Consider the following 23,746-nt stretch of genomic DNA (forward strand, 5'->3'; position numbering starts at 1 on the left):
AAGTGAACAAGAAGATAAGATATCGATGAGAGTTTATTGAATTCAACTTAATTTCTAATATTCAATTGTTATTGTTGATAGTGGTGTTTTTGAATTCATAGATGTCACACAAACATGAATAAAAGTTGGATGAAGGATGGGGTACTTGATTTAATGACTAGGTTAGGCAAAGAGTGGACACCTTTATTCAAATGGCACAAACTGTAATTGATAGCAAGGGTTGGATTTTGTGCCCATGTAAGAAATGTGCTACTAGGTATTACCAACCCCATATATGAGACAAAGAACCACTTCTACAACCATTTGATGGAATAATGTATACCCCATAGATATTTCATGGAGAACAAGTGATGTTTTGATGAGTCGATGGTTGAAAGTGATGTTACTAGGATACAATTTGACCAAGGAATGGGTAACAATGGAAACATGAATGGTGGAATTAACACGCTCATCCACAATGTGCAACTAGGACAAATTAATGTCAAAGATGTGTAGCATGTGCATAGTACCCAAGGCCAACAATCAAGAGAAGGAATCAGTGGCAATGATAGGTTTAAACTTGTTATTCTTGGATGTGAATAAAGAACTATACTCTCGCTAAAGATAAGAGACGTCAGAACAAGAAGACATGCTAGCGCTCCACTCGAGTTAAGAGAATGCTGCTCTCTTCTCCAAATGTTCATAATGGACGACAAAATTATCCTGGAAAATATGACAGTACAGAATTAAATAACTTCAACTGGAGCTTTAAACAAGAAACAAAATGGTAAGCGCTCAGCAAACCTTAAGAATTGTATCCCATGTGTTGGGATCAAAACAATGGTAGCATCCCCTCTCATATGAATTTGTCTTGACCAGAGGCTCTGTATTTGCAACTCTAGTCAACCATAACCGAAGCTCCCTGTGGTAGAACCATCCCCGTGCATATCTGCAATATTGATGGCATTTATAAGATTGTTTCACAATATTACTAATGATACAATTGACATGAATTTGTTACTGTATAATCTTGAGACAGATAATGTTTAAAAGAAAAAAAAATGGAAGAAAACTAATAATGTAAGATTCAAGTTAGCTCTATGTTCTTATGAGAAAAGAATCTTGCTGATTTAATATCTGGAAGTTTTTTACCAGTTGCATGAAATGCAAACTATCTATGCATGAACAACAATCCCTAATGCTTCCCAACCACACCACGTGAGAGTCAGTTGAAGACCATTTGTTTCTTGAATTTAACGAGTCAGATGGAATATAAATTATCCTCTGGTAAGATGCAAATAGAAACCATGCCAATGGTAATGAACCAATCCAAAGCAGAAACTCCTTAGTGTGCACTCTTGGTCCAACATTGATTTTAAAATTGAAAAAAAGGATACAATACATAACCAATAAGATGCATCTCATCATAGAAAGATTCCTCTAATCTTCAGAAAGTAACTTGACTGCCATGTAACAATACCCAAGAAGAGTAAATTGATCCAGGCTAAGCACTCCAATGGCCCAATTCGCTAGTTTTAACAGAAAAGCTACTATGAATGCTTCAGTTCAGTAGCATCTTGATTCTGTGAGCGTGTATCATGGTGTCTATTAAACAGAGAGAGAGAGAGAGAGAGAGAGTACAATTCACTGGCAGCATACAACTGCGCCTCATCTTTTGGCATGCTGCAGATGAAACATGCACATATCGTACAGGATCAGTAGCTCAGAAGAGAACAACATAATGCAGAATAAATAAATATCAACAACAACAAAGTGGTAAACCTGTAAAAGATGTAAAATAATGTCTCCAACAGGAATTTGGAAAAATACCCTTGCTGCAGATTTAAACAAAGTAAGATCATTAGGAAGAAAAAGATAGAAGTTTAAAGCTATGAAGAGTGACGGAGAGCTCCATACGTGCAGTGCAGGTAGTTGTTTAGCATAATAACACTCTGGCACGACATACTCAGGTTCACCTTTAGAAGGTCCATCAGACCAAGGAGATCCAAATGTCTTATGAAGATTGTCAGTAGAGTTCAAGTTCAACCCAAGTGTTGTCAAATCAATGCCCAAAGCAAGTGACGTGAGATCAGGATCGCTCATCTTTATAACAGCCAATAACCCTAGCAGACCAAATCTATCAGGAGAAACGGCTTGAGTGGTTGTCCCTGCAAAGACTTCAGACTTGGTCCTTGTATGACTGGCTAGCAGCAGCTGACATCTGCTGTTGCAACAGGAGCTGGGGTTGATTTTGATGGTGTTGATACTGCTGAATAAGTTGGTCATAAGATCCAATTCCAGAAACAGAACTGGTAGAATTCAAAGGTCTCAAACCAACATTAGGTCCGCCAGTCTGAACCTCAAAGGTCATAACAACGAAACAGAACAATAAAAGAAAAATGTAATTTAAAGATTTTTAGCACCTTAAAAGGAAATGCAGATTCTATATAGCGGTGACAGTATGCTTTTCTAAAAGAAGTAAGTCAAAATGAAAATGAGAGAAGAGGCAACCCTAACTGCACCACCTAAGGTGGAACTGACATGACATATTTGTTTCCTTGGCAGAAAGAGATGACTAAATTCAACAAAAGCCATTACGGAAGGACATTACCTGTGAATGATAGGCACCATGAGAGGACGGAAATAGATCAGAACCATGCAAATGCAGATGATCCTGGCTGTTTGCAGGTGAAAAGGCAGCATTGCCAGTACCACTGACTGAAGGACTATGTTGCTGTGGTTGTTGTTGCTGCCGCTGACGGTGAGATGGGTAAGTACCTCCCAAACTGAAACCAATGGATCTTGCCATCTGCCCATTTAACAACAGGTATATGCATTTATAAACCACAGGCTCCAACTTAAATAACAGTAGACCAAGTACTTGTGAAATGTTACTCATATTTTCAAAGTAAAAAATCCGGTTAGAGATGCCATAATTGCTGCCCATGCATGACATGAACAGATGCCAATGTTGGGAACAATGTCAAATAACAGTCCTATAAATTAGAAGGATAGGAAGAATCAAAAGAAATAGCTTTATCTATTCTATGTTTTAATCAAATAAAGGGTTTGCACAAGCAATTTAGACAACGAAACTCTACAGGTGCCTCCCAATGTTAGGAGTCATGGAGAAAAATAAGCACTGGCCTTAATGCTTTATCATTTGGAAGTTTTTTATAACCGCTCAATTTCCTCAAGTGTGGAAGGCGCCTCTATAATATCAGCCACTTCAGTTGAAACAGATTACATGTCTTAGTATGGTGAAACAGATCAGTTGGATACATCCTCTGAGTACAGAGAGGTAGACTATGAAAGCATTTGTTAGTGCCTCCTTTTCAGCTGATGTTTGCCTATCTATGGTAAGGTTATTTCCTCTATGGCATCCTGAGGCAGTCATGGGAAGATTTTAGTGTTCCCATCTCCTTCCCTTACCTATTTAACCTAGCTCCTTGCTTCCAATAAATTCTTTCTTGAGTAATTTCTTTTTCATATTTTTCTCTCAGGATATTCTTGATGGTACATTTCATTGTCTCGTAAGTGACTCCTGCCTGATCCAAATCCTGGATTCTTCTTAAAAGGCAATTTTTGCAGGACCTTGTAGTTGCTTCCCCTTTCTTTACACCAATCATTTATTTTCCATTTCAAGACTTTAAACTTCACCAGCTTTAGACTGATGATACTAATGAATCCAGCTTTTCAACAGTTCTGGGATGGGTTGGTCTTTCAGCCATGCTTGGGGAGAGGGTGGAGGCGACAAGTTTTGGACCACTTCTTGCTAGTATGGATGGTTTTCATCCATATGACCATGTATAGGAAGCTCCAGCCAAAGTGGATCAATAAGAACCTGGTCACATAGAAATCCCCTCCAATACACTAAGCTTTTTCACAAATCGGTATGCTTGATGAAGCAAATAAGACAGCTCCCTTCTTATCATTGTACCTGTAAAACTGTATATTGAGGCAGCTGCCTGATAAAGTTTTCCTGCTCAACTTTTAACAGCAATGCAATTGAATGTCTGGCAATTTTCTCACCAATGTGACAAAGTAACATCATCCCAGATGATTAGATGCTGTCTTCTGACCAGTTTGCCACCGGTGCAGTCCAATTGTATCCCCTTTTATACCATTCTCTCAGATTGCAGCCTCAATATCTTGCAAGTCTAATTTCATGTATGAATGCCAATTTCATCTGGTTTCTTTCCAGAATTTCTTTTACAATGTGATGGTATCCTCTCACATCCCATCATAGTATACTCATTTACGAATAGAGCTTGCAAGTTGCTGCTTTTCAATAAGCTCTATTCTTTATCATGCTCTCAGTTCGTCTCCAGTCATGCCCAAAGCATCAGCAAAGTTCTTCATTTACTATCTAATAGTTGGTCGCTGCAAGTTTCCAACTACTTCTGGTCTGTTCCCTTAAAGAATAGAGCCCATAAAATGTAGACCAGGTAATGCTGCAAGTTTCCAACTGGTTCTGGTCTGTTCCCTCAGCTAGCTTTCATCAAGATGTCATTTCTTTGTTCGTGCAACAAAACGACAAGTGGGTGGCTCTCTTCTTGGCGTCATGAAGGCAGAATGTACCTTCACCATAATCTATTAAGATTTGATTACATCACAATTAGCTCATTCTATAAGATCGCGTAACCCTACTCTGCAGTAAATTTTAGAATATTTTTCTATGATTTAATCTGGCCTCTCTTGGTCTGGTGGGTCAATGTCGGGTGGTTACGCCTGCGAGTCCCTGCTTCCAGTTAGCTTCAACAAATCCACACAAGACACTACTGAGTTTAGCATGAACTGTTGCTAATTTGTTCTTCAGCCATCCCATCCTAGTAGTTCTTTTATTCTTTGTGAAATGGCAATTGGCATCACTCCGAGTAAATCTAATAGCTTGCAAGTAAGTTTGTTCATTTTGTTTTTGTAGATTCCAACTCTACATCTTCTGTCTTAGTCCACATTATCTACTCATGAACTTATTCTCTTATCACTGTTGTGAGGGAGTCCAGCATAAGAACATGAATGAAAGATCATTGATTGAAACCCTTCATCACAACTTTTGCTGCACAAGTATCCCCCATTGCAGTGACATTTATGTAGTACCATGTGTTTTCATTCTTCACGAAGTAGGATTGGGCTATCTCAGTAGGGACCGAACTGCATGTTCAATGGCCAGAAGGAGCATTTCAAAAAAAATGGCCGGTAGGAGAAGTCAGGCCCAAACCCCAAACCCTAAAGGTGGGTGTGAAGTTCGTGACAGGGGCGTACGAAGCTGTTGGCCCAGGTGGCTTCTCGAGAGGGGGGTGAATTGAGATTATCAAATTTAGGGTTTAGGGTGTAAGTGGGCATGAGTTTAGACACCTGAGATAGTTCCCTTGTTTTTCATTCCCAATCTGGGTTTAGAGGTTTCTCCCCTTGAATAGAGAAGGTGGTCAGCCCATTGAATATGGTAATATTCCTATCACAAAAAAAAAAAAAAACTTAAAATACTGAAAACACAGAATTCATCCTCCATATTTGTACACTCAATCCTCTAGGTACCCCACTTCTAACTTATGTAAAATGAACTAGCCTTTCTAACAAATTAATAGGGTTGAAAAAATGTCACAGTCGATGGTTTCTTTTCCTCATTTTTGTATTTCTTCCTCACATCTTCCTTTCAAATTCTTTTATCTTCTTTCTTCTTATTACTCTTCAGTTTTTCTGATTCTTCTGCAAACTTTGCGCTCCTTCCAACTGCTTTTAAATTTCCAAATCAACATTGTACAACAGAAGCAGATGTGATCCATATTAAGGGTCTTATCTTTCCCTTTTTTCCAGCACAATCCTTCTTTTTTCTTTCTGGAATCCAAAGCTTTTACATTCTGCCACACCTCGATTTCAGACCGTAATCCTTTATTTCTTTGATCTTTATGAGCTATGTTTCTGTCTCATGGCTCAATGAAGAGACCAATCAATGAAGCCCCATTTTGACGGTTTCTGGAATTACAAGGCCTGTTTTCAGTATGGTTGACTTCCTCAATTTTTTTAATAGATGTCACCAGTTTGTCCTGATCTCTGTTTCTGGGATGTTAAATTGGTTTAAAGGCTATTCTACCCCAGAATTTTGGCAGGTGAGAGCCTAAGTTTTTTTCTCGCAATAGGTGTTGTGATTAACCACACATTAAACTGAAGGAGAAAGTTCTTGAGATTCTGTGCAGGATAAGAGTATCTTCCTCACGTTGCAGCTTTAGAATAACATTCTATAAATAAATGAGAAATAAATGAGAAAGAGTACAAGTGACCACCCACTAAGAAATAAGAGATTGCCTCCTGACACAAGGTTAGACCAATGTGCTGCATGGATCTCATTACAAGTGACTTATGAGGACCTCTCCGTATGTTAATGTGGGAAAGCACTGTTCACCTCAGAGGGCCGAATTTAATTTAGTATTTCTGAGGTGGACCATCATGTGAAAATCACTTCACAAAAAGGACGTCTGAGTTTGGACCCCTTAACAATCTTGAAGTGGGACAACTAGAGCTCACTTTATTATAAAGGGTATCTGAATCAAGACTTCTAAGCACTTTTGGGGTGGGATAACTGGGACCACTAAACAGAAATACTCAAATCTAGATCCATTGCAATTCCCAATGGGGAATAATTGACTCATGTCTAAAGAAAGGGTTTCTGAAATTAGACCCCGGAGACTGCATTATTGAACACAAAATAATTTGGACCTGGTAATGTCTAATACTTGGCAATCCCCTCCTCATGTAATCGTTTAGGCTAAAGCTCAAACTTCTGAAGCTAAATATTAGATCACGGGCAAAGTGATGTTTGCTATGCCAAATGACAAATCCCAGGCCCTGAAGGGTTGGAGGCTGAATTCTTCAAGGCCAACTAGAATTTATTCTGACCGGATATAACGGTACGTTCCAGGAATTCCATTCTTTTGGCATTACGTATGGATCAATTGGTGTTACATTTATCTCCTTAATTCCAAAGAAAGAGAGCACTTCTCACCCTGGAGACATTCTGCCCAATCAGTCTTTTTCCAGCATCTCCAAATTATTTCCAAAGTGCTGGCAAATAGGCTCCTTGATGTTATTGGCTCCCTCATCAACCTGCATTAGACAGCCTTCATAAAAGGTGGCAACTCCTTGATTCGCTTACCATGAGCTAATCCCATCATTATTCCACAGGATCTGAGGCAAAAATCTCCTCTAAGGTGCACTTAGCGTGTCAAATGGACATTTCTGGACAAAAAGTTGGAGAAAACGGATTTTGGCAATAAATGGCGTCTCTGGATTATAAGTTGTGCTGCTTCATCAAAGTACTCTGTCTAGATTAACTGCACTGCCAAAGGTTATTTTGCTGCCAGCAGGGGCCTTTGACAAGGGGATCCCATGTCCCCATTGCTTTTCAATTTAGTTGCAGAATGCCACAATAGCATCTTTCAGTCGATGCATCAACGTGGTTGGAACATCCATCAGTTCAGTAACTCCCCTCTGGCCATCACCATTGATACACCAATGACACCATATTCTTGATGGTATGCTGAACAAAATACTCAATGTTAAGCTCCTTCTTATGATACATGAACCTCTGTCAGGCCAGAGGGGTTAATTGGATCAAATAGTCTATAATTGGTATAAACATCCCAGATGATCAACTGCAATCAATGGCCATGGTACTGGGTTGTAGAGTGGATTTGCTCCACTCTAGAAGTGAGGATTTTTTATTTGGAAATTTCATTGTTCAAAGGTCATGTAACTGGCAATCTCTGGGAGCCGATGATTCATAAAATTAAAACACATTCGGCAGCTTGGAAGGGAAAATATCTTTTTTCAGGCTGGGCATTTAACTCTAATCAAATAACCATAGCAGATATTTGCAACTTCCTCTTCCTCCCCTAAATCCCCCTCCCCCTCCCCCAACCAAGACCAAATTCCTCATGTTGTGCTTGCTGAAGACAAGAATCCTCACTTGTTATCAGCTCCAATGCAGAGGTATGCACATAGGTAATCAAGTCTGCAAACTATGTAATGTTGAACCTGAGTCTATTCATCACCTATTCCTTCTTTTTATAAGGCCACTGATTTCTTGGCTGGAACAGAATGATTGCACATTCTCACAAGGACCGGGTCGGTGGTAGGTCATTGAGTGTTCTGTTCATACCATCTTCCAGAGGACCAAACTTAGCTATGCGCTGGAAGAGCTTCCAGCTGCCATCTGCCATCATTCATGAGACATGGAAACGGTGGGTGATCTTGACACTTATAAGACTAAAAAGATTGCCAAGTGGATCCCTCTCCCTCAAGGGCACCTCAAACTGAACTTTGAAGAAAGTTCACTCAAAAATCGGGCCCCATCAGATATGAAGGCATAATTCACAATCATGTAGGTGGAAGGACATAAAGTACATATAGTTACAAGATGGAAGGACCTTTTACCCACCAAGAAGTTCTACGTTAACTGAGTAGGCTGGTGCTTAGCACAGGCAGCTCTCCTAGATTTAATTAATATTCATAATCCACTTCAAAATTCAGTTTTTATTCAAATAAAAATGACCCTCGGCTTCAAGTGAAGCAAAACTCACAGGAAAATGCTGGGACTGCATCATAGGCATACTATTGTCATGAATAAGATGATCTTTCTGATGCATATCCATTGAAAAGTCAGTATTGCCACCTGGAAAAGAAATACATAAGCAAAAAAAAAAAATTCTCATCCACCCAGAATAAACAAGGTGGAAGTGCTATCTTACAAAAAGAATTTTGATATCAATATATATATAACTGCAAAGATACACAGGGTTATTTATGTCTGACAAAGTGGTGAACTTAGAGTTCAGACAATAAAACCAATAACTAAGATAACTTAATAGATCAAACTGCTAATGACCATTAAAATACAAAAAAAAAATGTACAGATAAACAACTAGTTACCACTAAGGCACAGCATGTCATAGAAATTATTCGCAGGATAGAGCCTTCAACTAAGATAAATCGTAGATAAAATTGTTAATAGAATCCCTCTAAACAGTCTAAGGCAAAAAGACCTCCATGCCAGAGGGTGGAAACGTCTTAAGTTACTTTTATATGAGTAAAGCTGGAAATAATATTTCTGGGAGAAGTTTGGACAAATCCCCTAAACTATCCCCAAACAATACTATGGTGAAAAAATGATAAGAAAGGGCAAAGTGGAAAGGTAAGAAAGTTCAATTTGAAAAATAAGACCAACAAGAAAAGAAATGCCTCCACGATCAAGCCTACAAACTTCTTCATGGTTTCTTCACCTCGGCTAATTAATCTCATTGAGAGAAATCCTAACTGGATCTCAGACCAATATGTTTTATTTCTACAAATCAATCCCATACCAATATGAACCTAGAAGACAAAATGACAAAGAAGATTTTACCTTGCTAACACGCAGGTGGTGGAGGAATGAAGACAAATGCAGCAAGAGAAATGAACTAAAAAGAATAATTAGTGCCCACACAAGAACAGCAAGTAAATATTTTAGTTTTCAAATATCCACACAACTCAAGAACCATTTCAAAAAAAGCAACACAAGAAGAATAAATATCAGCATACATGCCTGAGTGATGGCTAACAGCACTTTGTAAAGAAACAAAAAAATTAAAAAAAGAAAAGAAAAGAAAAGGAGACAACATAAAATTACCTTTAAACCCAGGCAAAGCTGGAAAATCCTCATTTTGGATGCTGAATTCTTGGCTCTGCTGAACTATAGAACTAACACCAACACTTTGCTTTCGCAGAAAACCTACAAATCAGTCAGCCATGGAACAAATGTATCATTGCAACAGTCAATATATACTGCGAAGCACGCAGCATAATGAAGGCCTTTTTATACGAAAGGCTAATGTGATTACTAGTTTCGAGCTGACCTAATTGTCCCTGTGGCCCTCCAGCAGAACTAGGGCGTCCAGTCAACTGGGGAAAATCATTGATGTCAAAAGGAGAACTATCATTGGAATTCATATCATTCAGCATTCCCATGGAACTCAACGAATTTTTCGCTGCTTGAACCTGGCTTTGTGACAGCGATGTTCCTGATGTTGAATATGAATTCCCAAGCACTGAAAGAACCTGAGGTGCTGCAAAATACCAAGAAGATCAGCTCCATCTGACAAGCATGTCCATATGCCTCCCTCATGAAGAGGACAATTTTCATTAACTTTTTTTTCGTGCCAAATAATTTTTTTCTTTATTTCTTATGAGTTCAGTACTAAAGCTCTAATAAGTAGTTTACATATCAGGGTAAATTAGTCAGATTACTTGTAGGATTTTAAAATATTTAAAAACGCAAACCTAGGAAAGGTCTAGCTTTCTGATGTTGAGTGTGGGCCTCTTGCCAATATGACATCTACCTCAGGATCTTTCACAGATGTTAGTGGAGATCTGGTTACTTGGAAGAGTAAACAGCAACTTTTAAAAAAAAAAAATGAGTAAATAGCAAGTTTGATTGTAAAGTTTTTTTTTTAGCGATGCTGATTTTATTAACACGAGAACAGTGATAAAAATTAGAAGAAAAGGATTATCCCTCCAAAAGAGTACAACCAACAACTAAAGGCACAGACTGCCCTACAACAAAATGTTGACAACTAACACCCTCTTTAGCAAGAGAATCTGCACGGAGAGTGAGAAGATTGAGAGCAAAAGTCAGAACTAAGGTGATGTACCCTAAAACAGGAATAAAGATTTTCAAGCAAAACAAACGAAAAAGGGAACGACAAACCTTTCCTTCCCTGCTGAAATCGCCAAAATCGAACATGAATACCTCCGATAGATCCCAATCCTTATGTGAATACAACCAACGCAAGAAAACGAAAACTCCACTGTCGAAAGCATTGTAGAACTCGCCGGAAATAGTTGCCGATAACCCTGGTATTCGAGAGACCAATACTCTCCCTGAGCCACGCTCTGAAGAATAAACGACGCGCCCCTTCCTCTCTAAATTCCCTCCCGAAACCACTTAACATTGTCAAATTCCCAAAATGCTCCTGACCCATTACTCACCCTCTAATTATCCTTCTGTTTACTCCTTCTAGAGTGGGTAACACTAATTTGGGGTCTATCATAAGGGTGGGCACGGGTCCCAAAAAACATGTTGATGAAATTTCACTTGGACGAAGGTGCACGTGTTGGCTAGTTACCTAGGATGCTTGCATGCCAACCTGCCCACAATGTGTTTGGGGCTCCCTCTATTTGACAAGGGGACAAATAAGAATCTTTGGACCCCAGTAATTAAAAAGATTGAATGCAAATTGTCTACCTACAAGAAGAACCTTCTCTCAAAGGCTGGCCAACTTGTCCTTCTAAACTCTAGTATTGTAGGGCTTCCTTTTTTTTTTTTCCTACACGTGGATAGTTTGGGTTAGAGGCCCACATATGAGCACCTACTCTGATACCATGTGAAGTTATGTTTAAGGCCCATCCCAAAAATGACTAGTCAAGTTAGGAACCCTCTTTCCCAACAAATAAACCCGCGATCTTTTAACTCATTTTTCCATTTGGGACAATTCTTTCCCCCCCCCCCCCAACATGTTTATTACTCCTATTACAAGTGGACAATCTGGGATGGAAGCCTACACCTGAGCACCTACTCTAATACCATGTTCGAAGTTGGGTCCAAGGCCCATCCCAAAATGACTAGTCAAGTTAGAAAGTTTTTTTTCCAACTAATAAATCCAAAATCTTTGTATTCTCTAACCCATGTGGACTATTATTTAAAAACTATTATGAACATTATAGTACAAGGGGCATTATAGGGGGTGTATCATGAACCCCAAAGAAAAAGAAAAAATAAAATACCAGACAAATCTCCAAATACATGTCACATATCGACAACAATGGAGTAAAACACCTATAAATTATTCAACAATGCATTTTGTGCTATATCAAATATCGCAAACAAAATATTAGGACCTGAATACAAACTCTGTTAAGATGATTATAAGTGACAACCATGCAGAATAAGACAATTTACCTTGTTGAAGCACACCACTCATTAGTCTGCCAGGTCCCTGAACAGTAAGGTTTCCTAAACCATTGCTAGTAGACATATTTACGCGTGACGCAAGTCCAGGCATTGAAAAACCACCTCCAGAGTTTAAGGTCCTCCCAACATTGCCACCTCCACCAACAATGCTTCCCACTGAATTCGTCATTCGGGGTCCTGCATTCCCCAATATTGGAGATACACCCAACCCTAAAACAGCATTCCGCTTAATAAAAAATACACCACTTTGGGGAGTAAGCGTGGGGGTGGTAGAGGAAGTTGTGCAATTTGAGAAAGATGTGAGAAAATAAATTTAGAATAACTCTCACATTTATCCAACTAACTTGAAGTGTTTAGAAAAAGTTGACCTCCATAACTATGAGTTAGTTAGCTCTAATGATTGAAATGGCATTCCAACCTCAAGTGTCAGAATCTCATTTTATCAGGAACTCCACACCACCTCCTCCACCTGCTCCATATAATCGAGGGCCAGATTACAAACAAGTTTTATACCTCTATTTGCAACCCCGAAATGTCCATGAGAGCTGCCATGAGATATCTGTAGCAACCGGACAGTAAAAAAAAAAAAAAAAAAATGATGATGAGGATCTTATTTAAGGGAATAAAAAAACAAACATTTTTTGATAGCAAAAGAAACTACAAAAGAAAAACAAGTTGCTAGTAGTGTAAACAAATAAATACTAGAACATCATGGAGTTTATTCTACATCAGATGTCAAACCTTCAACCCCAAAAACTGAGTACCTGTTGGCATTTGCCAATTTCCCCTTCTAAGTAATAACTAGTGCATAATGAGAAAAAGATGCAGAAAGGTATGACGAGATTTGTGCTCTCCTACAGTATTGACCCTGTGATTCTTCAGAGACCAATATTCGTACTCTCCTACAGTGCTGGCCCTGTGGTTCTTCAGAGGCCGATATTTGTGCTCCCCTACAGTGGTTGCAAAGTTTTAACCAACAATACTTGTGATCCTCCTAGATATGAAGGGTGATTCAGCAGTTTCTATTAATTGGTTATCTTCAAATAACAAGCCTCCATGTAGATTGCTTCATTCTCATGATGAGATTTTTCATATTTGTTCTTCTTTGTCTAGTTACTTGGACACATGTAGTACGAAGTGCAAACTGTATAGTGTACTCTTTAGCTAGGACACAAGTTTCCCTTCACTATCTTGTTAAGGACAGCTCATTTCCTCTTGATGTAGACTGTTTGGCCTCTTTATTATTAAGCCTCTTCTGTATTTATATAAATTCTTTCATTTAAAGAAATTCTCAATTTTATTAAAAAAAAAGGATTTGTACGTATCACCACCTATAAAAAAAAGGTTTATATGGCAATAACTGCTATTATGCAGGCTGTGTGGAAAGATCGACAAAACTGGATCATTTGTTACTTTGCTACTTACATTAACCAGGATGGCACCACACCCTACAACTATTTAATAGAAGCATGTGGCTTCCTTCTACTTTAGCAGAATTCATCACCCAATGCACCCTTTGGCCTGGTTGAATGGGAAAAAGTCTCACATTGAAAAATGAGAAGAAAATCTAATGGCTTATAACGTTAAGCAATAAGCCTCTTAAGGGGCTAATTATTTTGGGATAGAACCGGGTTCAATCCAAAAGCCCAACAGTGGTATCAGAGCAGGTTGTATGTGTGGGCGAAGGCCCAATTTGTGTTCGTCAAGTTATTTGTGTATTGTGAGCTCCATGAGGTAGGAGTCTATGTGTTGTGTGCTCCATGAGGTAGGAGTCTCTATGTTGTGGGCTCCATCAGGTCAGAGTCTGTCTTGTGGGCTCCATGAGGTAGGAATCTGTGTGCCCCACTAAGGGTTTGTGCCCATGTTTTAGGCCATTATGTGAAAAGCCTGGACATGAGGGGTAGTGTTGAGTGGGAAAAAATCCCACATTGAAAAATGGGAAGAAAAATTAATGGATTATAAGGTTAAACAATAGGCCTCCTAAGTGACTAGTCATTTTGGGATAGACCCAAGCTCAAACCAAAAGCTCAATAGGTCCTCATTTTAGCAAAATGCTCTGGTGCACTACGACTGTCATCACTCCATGGTGCATTCTGTCAAGGAAATGATTGACCGAGTCACAGAAAGCGTCATACATCTCACTTTACTCTTGCCTTCATACCCGCAAAGAGTTCTTTCAATTTCATTGTTTGCACATAAGAGAAAATAGGTCATCTGTGAATAGCTGGTGCAAAAACTTGGGCACCCTCCCATGGTGGCCACTTCCTCAAATGAGGGAAATATTTGATAAGGCTCAGCATTTGTTTATTGTGTGGCCTCACACTCCAAGATCAGTTAATACAATCAATAACAATCTTGCTTATAAATAATAATAATCATAAAAAACTTGGCCAATAACTCACTTGAGATAGGGCAACAGGAATATTGTTTGATGCAAATCGCCCACCAGAAAGGTTTCCCACAGGCTGCTGGACTGAACTTGAAGGCATGCCTCCCATTTGTGAGCTTCGTGATGAAAGAGAGGATGGCAAGTTTGTAACAGTAAAACTCCCATGAATGTTATGCAATCCTTGCAAGGTTCCTATTAATCGACACAAAAGAAAAAAGTATGTATCACATTGCATGGTCTAATAAACGAAAAAATTACCGTTCCAAAAAAAGGATAAACAGTTTTTCTTCCAGATGCAAAAATAGGTTTTCTTCCAGATCAGGTTTCCAATTTAAAATTATCTAACAAAGGATTAAGATTTAAGCTTGTTCACTGGGGCTCCTTCAACAGTATGGTCAACGGTGTCAATAGAAACTTTGGAGAAGACCAAAATATTGCCTTCTTTAAGAATACATAAATAACACAAGCCCCAAGGATTTTCTTTTTCAATGGCAAGAATTAGATCCTTAAGTAGGGGAAACGTTGTTACTTCTTATCATTTAACGTCTCAATGTAAGACTCTCTTTTAAAACAACAAATGCCATCATATTGCATCAAATCTTTTCCCTAGTAGAATAAGGGATTATTTCTTTCAAAAAAAAAAAAATTAATTCTGAGTCCAAACCTACTCTTTTTTTAAATGGCACAACCTACTCTTCAGATACCATGATTTTTCCTCATTTGAAAAATAACTAAATTTACTCACTGAGTCTTTACCTTGAAAAAAGAAAACCTTTAGTAAATAAAATCATCATAATCACCTTACCTGAATGATGAAAAACTGGGGCAGTGGCTGATTGAGCAGAAAATGATGTTCCAAAGGGCCGACCTGAGTCTAAAATATTTGAGGTTGACCCATTAAGCGTCGACTACAACCAAAGGAGTTACAGTTTCAATGTATGGCGTTTAGGGTTTGATAAGTCAAAACATATGTGAATGAGCATTCTCATCCATAACTTTGTTGAGACAAAAAAAAAAAAACCATTTGAGCTAAAAAAATTGCACAGCTGACATGGCTTCAAAATTAAAGAGATGCATTTATCTGTATTTTCAAATTATGAAGGACTCAAACATGAACTAAAATAGCTTTCCTTTTCTTATAAACATTGACCCCACTGTAGATGTTCCCTGTCCTTAATGCAAATCCTCTCCATGTTTTCAGGAAAAAACACACAAAGACACACATGCACCACAAAGAACAGTAAAAGGGATCTGTCCACAACAAATTGTTTTTTTTTTTAAATGATGCTGATTTTTATTAAGACAAAAGCTTAAAAAAACAATTTACAAAGGAGGGAAGCCTTCCCAAACAATAAGAGATTGCTGGGAAGTTCCGAATTTTTCACCTTCCTTTGCCAAAGAATCAGCGATACCAGATTCCCTCAAAAGTATGATTTTTTGAAACCACTAAGAGTTACGAGAGTTCATCGTTTCTTCATAAGACTGCTCTGGTCTCCACAGTGGCTAAGGGTTTCCATTCAGCCAAATGACTCAAACCTAACTTAAGTTGATCTAGGCCAGAGGCAGACCTATGTCAAGGCAATCCTTCTTTGAAAACACTTTGGTATTGCTCCTAGATCAGAATACAAATAATAAATTAGAGCACGTGGAACCATCTTGTTACCTTCCTGTCAAGAAAAAATATGGACTGGTTACACTAGCTGAGTCACCTAAAACAATCAGAGGTCCTGAAAATAGTTCTACAGAAAAACTTTTAATCCCATGGAGGAGGCCTCTAATTTATGCTACTGTAGAGTCAAACCAGCCAATTGGCCCCAAGTAGAAAAGAAGACCCAACTCCATCATGGTTACAGATCACTCCTCCAACCCCAGCAGGCAGTTGATTGTCTCTTTTTCTCAGTAAGTGAGTCTGAGATTTTATTAAAAGGAAAGCGTACAAAGGGCAACTCCAACAGAGTCAAGGAACATAAAAGATAAAAATTACAATGAGATAACACCTCAATCACATTAGATAACCATTTCAAGAAGAGAGGTTCCTTCTCTAGCAAGACTGACTGCAGGTGCATTACCCAACCTAGGGGTGTGAGACCAAGTAATAAATACGCACACACGAGATGAAATAGTTTCTTCCATTTGGGCAGCAATCTCCATGGGGGCTTTAACTGTTTTTACACCAGCTAATTACAAATAAAAGAATCTCCAATGACTACTAGGAAGTGATCAAAGTTTTTGTATCAATGCAAATTCCATGTAGTAAGGCATGAGTCTCAGCAGAAAGGGAGCCAGCCTGTCTGAGCAGTCCACATTGGAAAGGACAGCTTTTGCCCTCATGACCACGTAAGATGCCCCCAAACCCAGTAAGCCCAGGGCTACCTTGGGCATTTCCATCAAAATTCAGTTGAGTTTGAGCTACTATCAATATTAGTTTGAATCAGCTCACTTCAAGATGAATCCAAGGGGAAGGGAAGGGGCTGCGATGGGGTCTGAAATTGGCAATACTCCTCCAATATTGCCTAGTAATGGAGCTCTGACAAGGGAAAAGAGTGTTGAGCGCTTTGGCCCATAGATAATGATGCCCTCAATGGAATAAGAGCTACTGGTCAAAATGTGGCCATTCCTTTCCTTCCAAAGATGCCAAACTACAGAAAGAATAAAACATTTGAAAGAGCTCTTCCAAACTTAGGAAAAGACCATCAGAAACATAGAGAAACTTACCCCAGATTTGTTAAGGAGCACCCGAAACAGGAGAATGCAAGGGGTAGTGAAAGAGAATATGATTGACTGATTCTTCGCAATAGCATAAAATCATATGACATATTGACTGATGTGCTTAAATCACGGAAGTAGCTCATAGTTACAGGATTAGACTCTGTGGTGATAGATGTGTCCAGACCCCAGAGTACACGCTAAGCTAGACCAACGGCTCAACTAGCACATTGACTTATGACCTTTCTCAATTTTTTTCCCCAAATCAATATTCCCATCAGACTGATTTGCCTAGGGTAATTTAAGGCAAACCACAGGTCCTTTTCAGAAAAACATTTCAAGTCTTTCCAACCCTACAAAAGGAGTGAAACAACCAGGAACCTTTTGAGGTTTCAGGTGTTGTTTTGTAGGTATCGTGTAATTTGTTCTTTGTAGTGATTTTGGTTAATTTTCTATCCTCCCTTAATGTAAGTGCTAGCATGAAACCATCCCCCTGTGCAGTGTCCCTATTTCCATCTTAGTCTCTCTGAATCTACCAGAACCAATTCCCCTAGTTGTCTGCATCCAAGTAGTTCCTCAAAACATAACTAAGGCCTCCTGCAAGTAGTTGAGTGAGATTCATCCACCGCATCATTGGGATCATTGAGTTTCTTTATGTGGAGGCAAGTGCTGCAGGATGTAGTAGAATCAAAATATGAAGATTTAATTTTTCAAAAAAAAAAAATTGGGGAGTAGATTTCAGGTTCAAGGCTTTTGGGACCAGGATTTTATTTAGATAAAAGAAATTAAATGCTTCAGGTCACAATAGAATAAATGAGGACCTCTTTGGTGTATGTATGTACACAGTTTAGGGAGAAGCGGGAGAGGATGAAAGAAGTACAGGTACCAACTCCCATAAAACTAAATAAATTATAAAATTCTTCATTAAACTAATTGGAAAAGTAACAGTGCTTTAAACCCTGAAATTTATATAGAAGATAAATCTGCTTTTACCATGTAAAGACAGCAAACAACAGTTTTTCTTAAACTATATCAGATGTGCATAGCACAGGCATATGAAAGTAACTTCCAATATATGCGAAGAACTGATCCAAAGACATGACCGCATGCAATTACCATGTGCAAAAATACTATATATACTTTGTTAGTAAAAAAAAAAAAAAAAAAAAAACTAACAAGTGAACTCTCAAAACAGAATACCAACTATAACATAGATCCCAAAGAAAAGAGGAATACATTAAGCAGCCCAGACATCGCCAGAAAGGTCTCCAAAGAATTCCAAATCTTTCTAGATTACGGGTAGAAAGAACAGTCAGCTGATCAAATCTTTCATATGTGACAGTAACGCAATCTCACCTCACCATGATCTGGAAAAATGAAGAAGTTTAAAACAAGTAAGAGTCACAGAAAGCAAAATATGAACTTAACCATTTTACTTTTTTTTTAAAATTAGTTAGTGAACTTGAAAATTTAAAAAAATAGAAATAATAGGACAAGAATTGGGATACATCATAAACAGCATCTTATATATATACACTTCTAGGATGACTAAGGAATTAACCAGGATCTTTCTACTCCCCATTTGCATTGGAACTCTGGGCTCACTTATTGGCCTCTGCAAAGTGTGATTTTGTAGTTCATTTAAAGACAAACTACCACAATTTCTCTTTTTGCTGATTCAGATGGAAGAAATTCTGCAGAGTATTATGAAGGCAGCTCTCACAAGAAAGAAGGAACTGGTTGACCTCTTTCAACAAAATCTAAATTAGTGAGAAGAGTCATTTAAGAGCCTGTTTATCAGATCCTCCCATGGCCTTGCTCACAGGGGCATCTATTGATTATTTTAGTCCCATGACCAACCAGCATCAGAAAATGACAGCCATCTCCTCTAGAGGCACGCAGAAACCCTTTCACATGGTGTTCTGAAGCTCACTGTTAAAAAAATGCAAAAGGAACACCTGGTTTGACCAGGTATAGTGGTGTCACCCGAAAGTGTGAACAAATTACCATCCCCACAAACTTAGGTCCTCTTGGCTCAACAGAGATAACTGAAGCAGAGATGCAGACCCTGGAGAAGAAGCTGAAACTTTACCAGAGCAAATTTACTGGGATCTTTACAGGCTGGAGGGGGGATCCCAAGTGGTCATGGACTGTTGCAAGCACAAGGATGGTCCTCCACAGCAACTTTTTTTATTGGGAATGCCACCATGGTGTCATCCACCTTCATTATGAAAATTCACTGTGTCCCAAGTTCAATTCCCATCCCACTGTGAAATCTAGCCAATGATGTAGCCCATTGCTTTACCCTGGAAGAATACTGACCACCAATGACTCATTGTGTAGCCCTTCAGCTTCCTTGATGATGTTTTTATCCTTCGCACCTCTCTCCACCCACCCCTTTTCCCCTTTTATTACTTTATTGCTCCTAAGCTATGGGCAGGAAGACTCATTCGCAACGACAGTCTCATTTCTAATAAAGTCAATTGTTTAAATAAAAATTTGACTTCATGCATTGCATTGCTACATTGAAGCTATGATTCATCACCTTCACTATCAAGTTTCCTTTTTTTTTTTTTTTTTGAAAAAATTTGTCCTAATATTTATTTCTTCATAGCCTTTCACTATAGCTTATCTGCAATAAGCATCCAATTTTTCAAAACACCTCTCTTTTTTCTTTGTCCAGAAAAGCCCCAGCAACTTCAAATGCCACCAACAAGTAAATATCACCACTTTTGGCTGAAATAGGCCGATCATAGATGCAGGACCGATTCCAGACAAAAGTGGTGATCATCAAATACAGGACCCTGAACTGTTGAATTACCAAACCAACACAAAATCCCTCAAGAATCAACCAATTAAAGGTCAAAACGCTTCATTCGACTCAGAAACAATCTTGGAGTTCCCTTACATAGCTAGAGGACTAGGACCAGATATTACCAAAAAATGGAGACCTGGATAGACCTGGATCAGTTAAACCACAACCAGTGTAACTAAAAAAGGTCCAACCATCCAAACATCACAAGACTGGCACAACTATATATTGGTTTCTGCCAGCAAGCAAATTTATTTTTTTTTTTAAATGGGGAAACTTTCTAAAAATAAGCGCAGAAGAGACACAACAGAGAGGAGAGGGTAAGCATAGCCAGTAAGCAAAAACAAAAGTACATGAAGAAAGAGACAGGTTATGCCCACAACAATAAGTAGACAACACAGGTACCCTCTTTAGCAAGGGAAGCAAGCAAGTTTGTTGATGGAAGAGCATGTTACTAGAAACTATGAGTGACAGCAAAGTCCTACAACTCATCACAGAAGTATTAAAATCTCCAAGGGGGCTCAACAGAGTCCTCCAGCCAGCCAGCAACCGATTAAGAATCATCTTCAACAGCCAATGGCTAGTCAAAACATATGTTCAGCCCTTCAAGCATTGCTTTCATCCTCTACAGGTTGTGATAAAAAGCCCACATAAAAGGAAGAGGAAAAGAGAGAGAGAGAGACAGAGACACACACACAGGAACATATACTAATGCCATAGAATTTGAACTTCAGCAGTCAGGTAAGTCATTACTCCAAATTGAGGACCATGTGACTGTTTTTAAAAGCCAGCAAAAAGTCAATTTAATATTCAAGAAAGTCTATCTCATTTGGACCCACTGCCGAAAACTAAGGTCTCCTAGAAGCACCTTGTCGTAAAAAATACATTTCCTCTACAAGTAATCTTTGAACCCAAAGTTGGGAGCAAGATGAGTTAAACAGGGATTTCACCCCATGTCAGTTAAAGTAGGGATGATGATGCCACTATGGACACACATTGCAAAGACAGGTTTGATGGAGAAACCCCATATGTGTTCAAGGGAGGGAAAAGGTTTCACCAACCCAAACCCATAGAATGGATCCTCATGGGAATGCAAGGAAGAAGGGTTGAAACTCCTTTTGTTCCTCTTTCCGCCCACTCATACACTGAGAACTTCCTCCCATAATAGGAAATGCAAAGAGAGGGGAACTCCCTCCTCTCCCCTATGTCATCATTGCCCTTGCTCTGAGCAGAGCCACACGGAGCAGGTACCCACTTAATCCATCCCGTTGCCACTCAACATGGTATATCAATTATGCAAACCCTGGACTCAAAATGTCATAATTCGCAATCAGTGAGAAACCAATGAAACTACTAAGTTGTTGATGCCAACAGGCTGGAAGCGTGAAGTTGAACATTTTATATATACACTTCTACATTTGTGAGGACATCTGAAAAATTAAATATAGAAATTGAAGAGTATTTTAATAAAAGTTTTTGAAAAATAGCTTTTCGCTTAATTGGCCAATATCCAATGACAGAATTTTTTAAGCCGTAGCAAAAGGTGAGATCTTTGTTGAAAGTAACTCTCAAGATGAAGAAATCAAACAACTAAATAAAGAAAGAAAGGGATCCATCATCACACCATACCCTTATGAATGTGAAACTAGTTAACTCCCTCATACAATGAAAATATTCTTCAAGGAGCCAAAACAACCGAGAATATGGAAAAATTATCAGATTTTCTAGTACTCCGATCTAAAAGGAATAATACCAATTATGCACACTCCTCCCCAATAGTAATGCCTCACGAGATTCACAACAAAGATCCCACATTAATTTTCCATGATTATGACCACTAAGAAGACTCACCTCCGAAAGCAATACTAAAAACTCACGATTGTTAGCAAGCACCTAGCTAACTACTAAAAAGGCATGAAGAAGCAAAAATGCCAAGTCCAGAAGTACATAATAACTTCAATCTTTTTACAAAGGGACAGCTAAGTGCCATCCAAAAGAAAGGGATGTATAAATCTAAAATGGCATAAGGCCTTTGAAATACCATTTCCCAAGGTTTCCACAAAAACCAGATTGGCCCCAAAATTTTTTCTTTTATTTAGGTAAATAATTGGCCCTTCATATATATCCTACATTCATCCTCCCTGGAGTACGTTCTCTGCCTCCATAGCCATTAAAGCTAGTCAGAGAGTCGTCACCTTTTTTCATTATGTTTTTCTCCATTGCTCTCCAGTCTTTCTCTTCTTCTTCCTCCAGAAATCATAGACCATCACGTATTCAATCTCTCCATAAACCAGTTAAAATCCATAAATAAATACCACTTTAGAGTGAACCAAGCTCATACCCTAGTAATGAAATTATAAAAAATAAAAATTCCGCGTAAACCAAATTGAACCAAGCTCATACCCTAGTAATGAAATTATAAAAAATAAAAATTCCGCGTAAACCAAATTGACATAGGAATAGATAAATATAAAAAGTCAAATCGATTTATCCACCAAAATAAACAAAATATGTGTACAGATAAACGATTAAAATAACCTATCTAAGTCGCAGGAGAAAGTTCGTCCTGATAACTGAAACGAAAATAAACAGGAGCAGCAGGATCAGCTAGAAAAGTCACCTATCCATGCACCATGGAAGAAAAACCAAAAGAATAGAAGGCAATCAGATCAAGCACCGAGCTCTAATGCCCGGGTGACACGGTCCGTCCTGCTTTCGCATTTAAAAAATAAAATAATAAAACAAAAGAAATAAATAAATAAATAAATAACGGGAGAGACGAATTATGAACGCGAGGTAAGGCCTAAGGGTGACCCATTTACTAAGGCATGTTTCGTGGCCATATCTGCTGTTTTGGCGGCACACATTCGAAAAACACAATCAAAGAGAAAGCTCTATTCACTATTTAGTTATGGAAAGAAAATTTGGAGAATAGAAAATAAGGAGAAATAGAGGATAAAATTTTATGGGTTAGTCAACATTGAAGTTGAAGTTGAAGTTAGACTTCAAATTCAAGGTAATGATTTAATTCAACTTCAACTCTTCCTTGGGTGTTAGTATAGATGAATTCAAGTGTACTCGAAAACAGATTCCAGTGTTAGTGTCCATAAATAAAAAATATGATAGAAATAAGAGAATAAATATTTTTTTCTAATATACTTAAATGGAACATATACCTAAACAGATAATTAACCAAAATAAACATGGTTACTACACTTATAAATGATTTAATGTGTAGTATTAAAATATATTAAATAATAAAATATTATATAATATTAATTAATTATTACAAATTATAATAAATTAATATAATAAAATTATCAATAACATAATATATATATATTTAGGTATTATTAATTAATAATATATTACCACAAATTTTGAAACCATTGGTTTAATTAATTATAGCAAAATAATTGATCAAATGTTTACTTTAACAATATTTTAATTACTACTATTAAATCACTAATTTAATACAATAATTACATAATGAATATACTAAATAAATAAAAAAATATTTTATTAATAACAATGGATTATTTACAAAATAAATATAATGAAGTTATAACGTTGGTTTAATTTTTCCTAACTTAGGAAAAATTAAATCATAGCATCGCCTTGCCTTCCTCACGGCGCCAATAATGGCGAGAGACAACGGCGGGCCAGCAGGCAAAGGTGACGGAGGTGGCGCTTCGACGGTACGCCGAGAGGGAGAAGAGAGGGAGGCCAAGAGGCTCTACGATGCTGGGCGACGGTGGCTTTGCAACGGAGGCCAAGAGGGAGAAGATAGAGAGAAAAAAATTGGGGGAGGAAGGCCAAGAAGGGAGAAGAGAGTGGGAGAAAAAAAATTGGAAGA

General features: G+C 38.2%; 1 non-coding gene and 1 pseudogene across 1 annotated transcript; one reads left to right on the top strand and one right to left on the bottom strand.

Annotated features, from left to right (window-relative positions):
- Positions 1 to 302: 302 nt before the first annotated feature.
- On the bottom strand, positions 303 to 22,636 carry LOC137940486 (probable NOT transcription complex subunit VIP2; annotated as a pseudogene).
- LOC137942276 (small nucleolar RNA snoR35) lies at positions 15,178 to 15,252 on the top strand. The gene has a single exon (XR_011110520.1). It is a non-coding gene; the product is annotated as a small nucleolar RNA snoR35 (small nucleolar RNA).
- Positions 22,637 to 23,746: the final 1,110 nt, after the last annotated feature.

The sequence above is a fragment of the Aristolochia californica genome, unplaced genomic scaffold, assembly GCF_029961685.1.
Source record: "Aristolochia californica isolate CCGP_79_NKW_82.1479 unplaced genomic scaffold, dmAriCali1.0.hap1 SCAF_9, whole genome shotgun sequence".
Taxonomy (NCBI): Eukaryota; Viridiplantae; Streptophyta; class Magnoliopsida; order Piperales; family Aristolochiaceae; genus Aristolochia; species Aristolochia californica.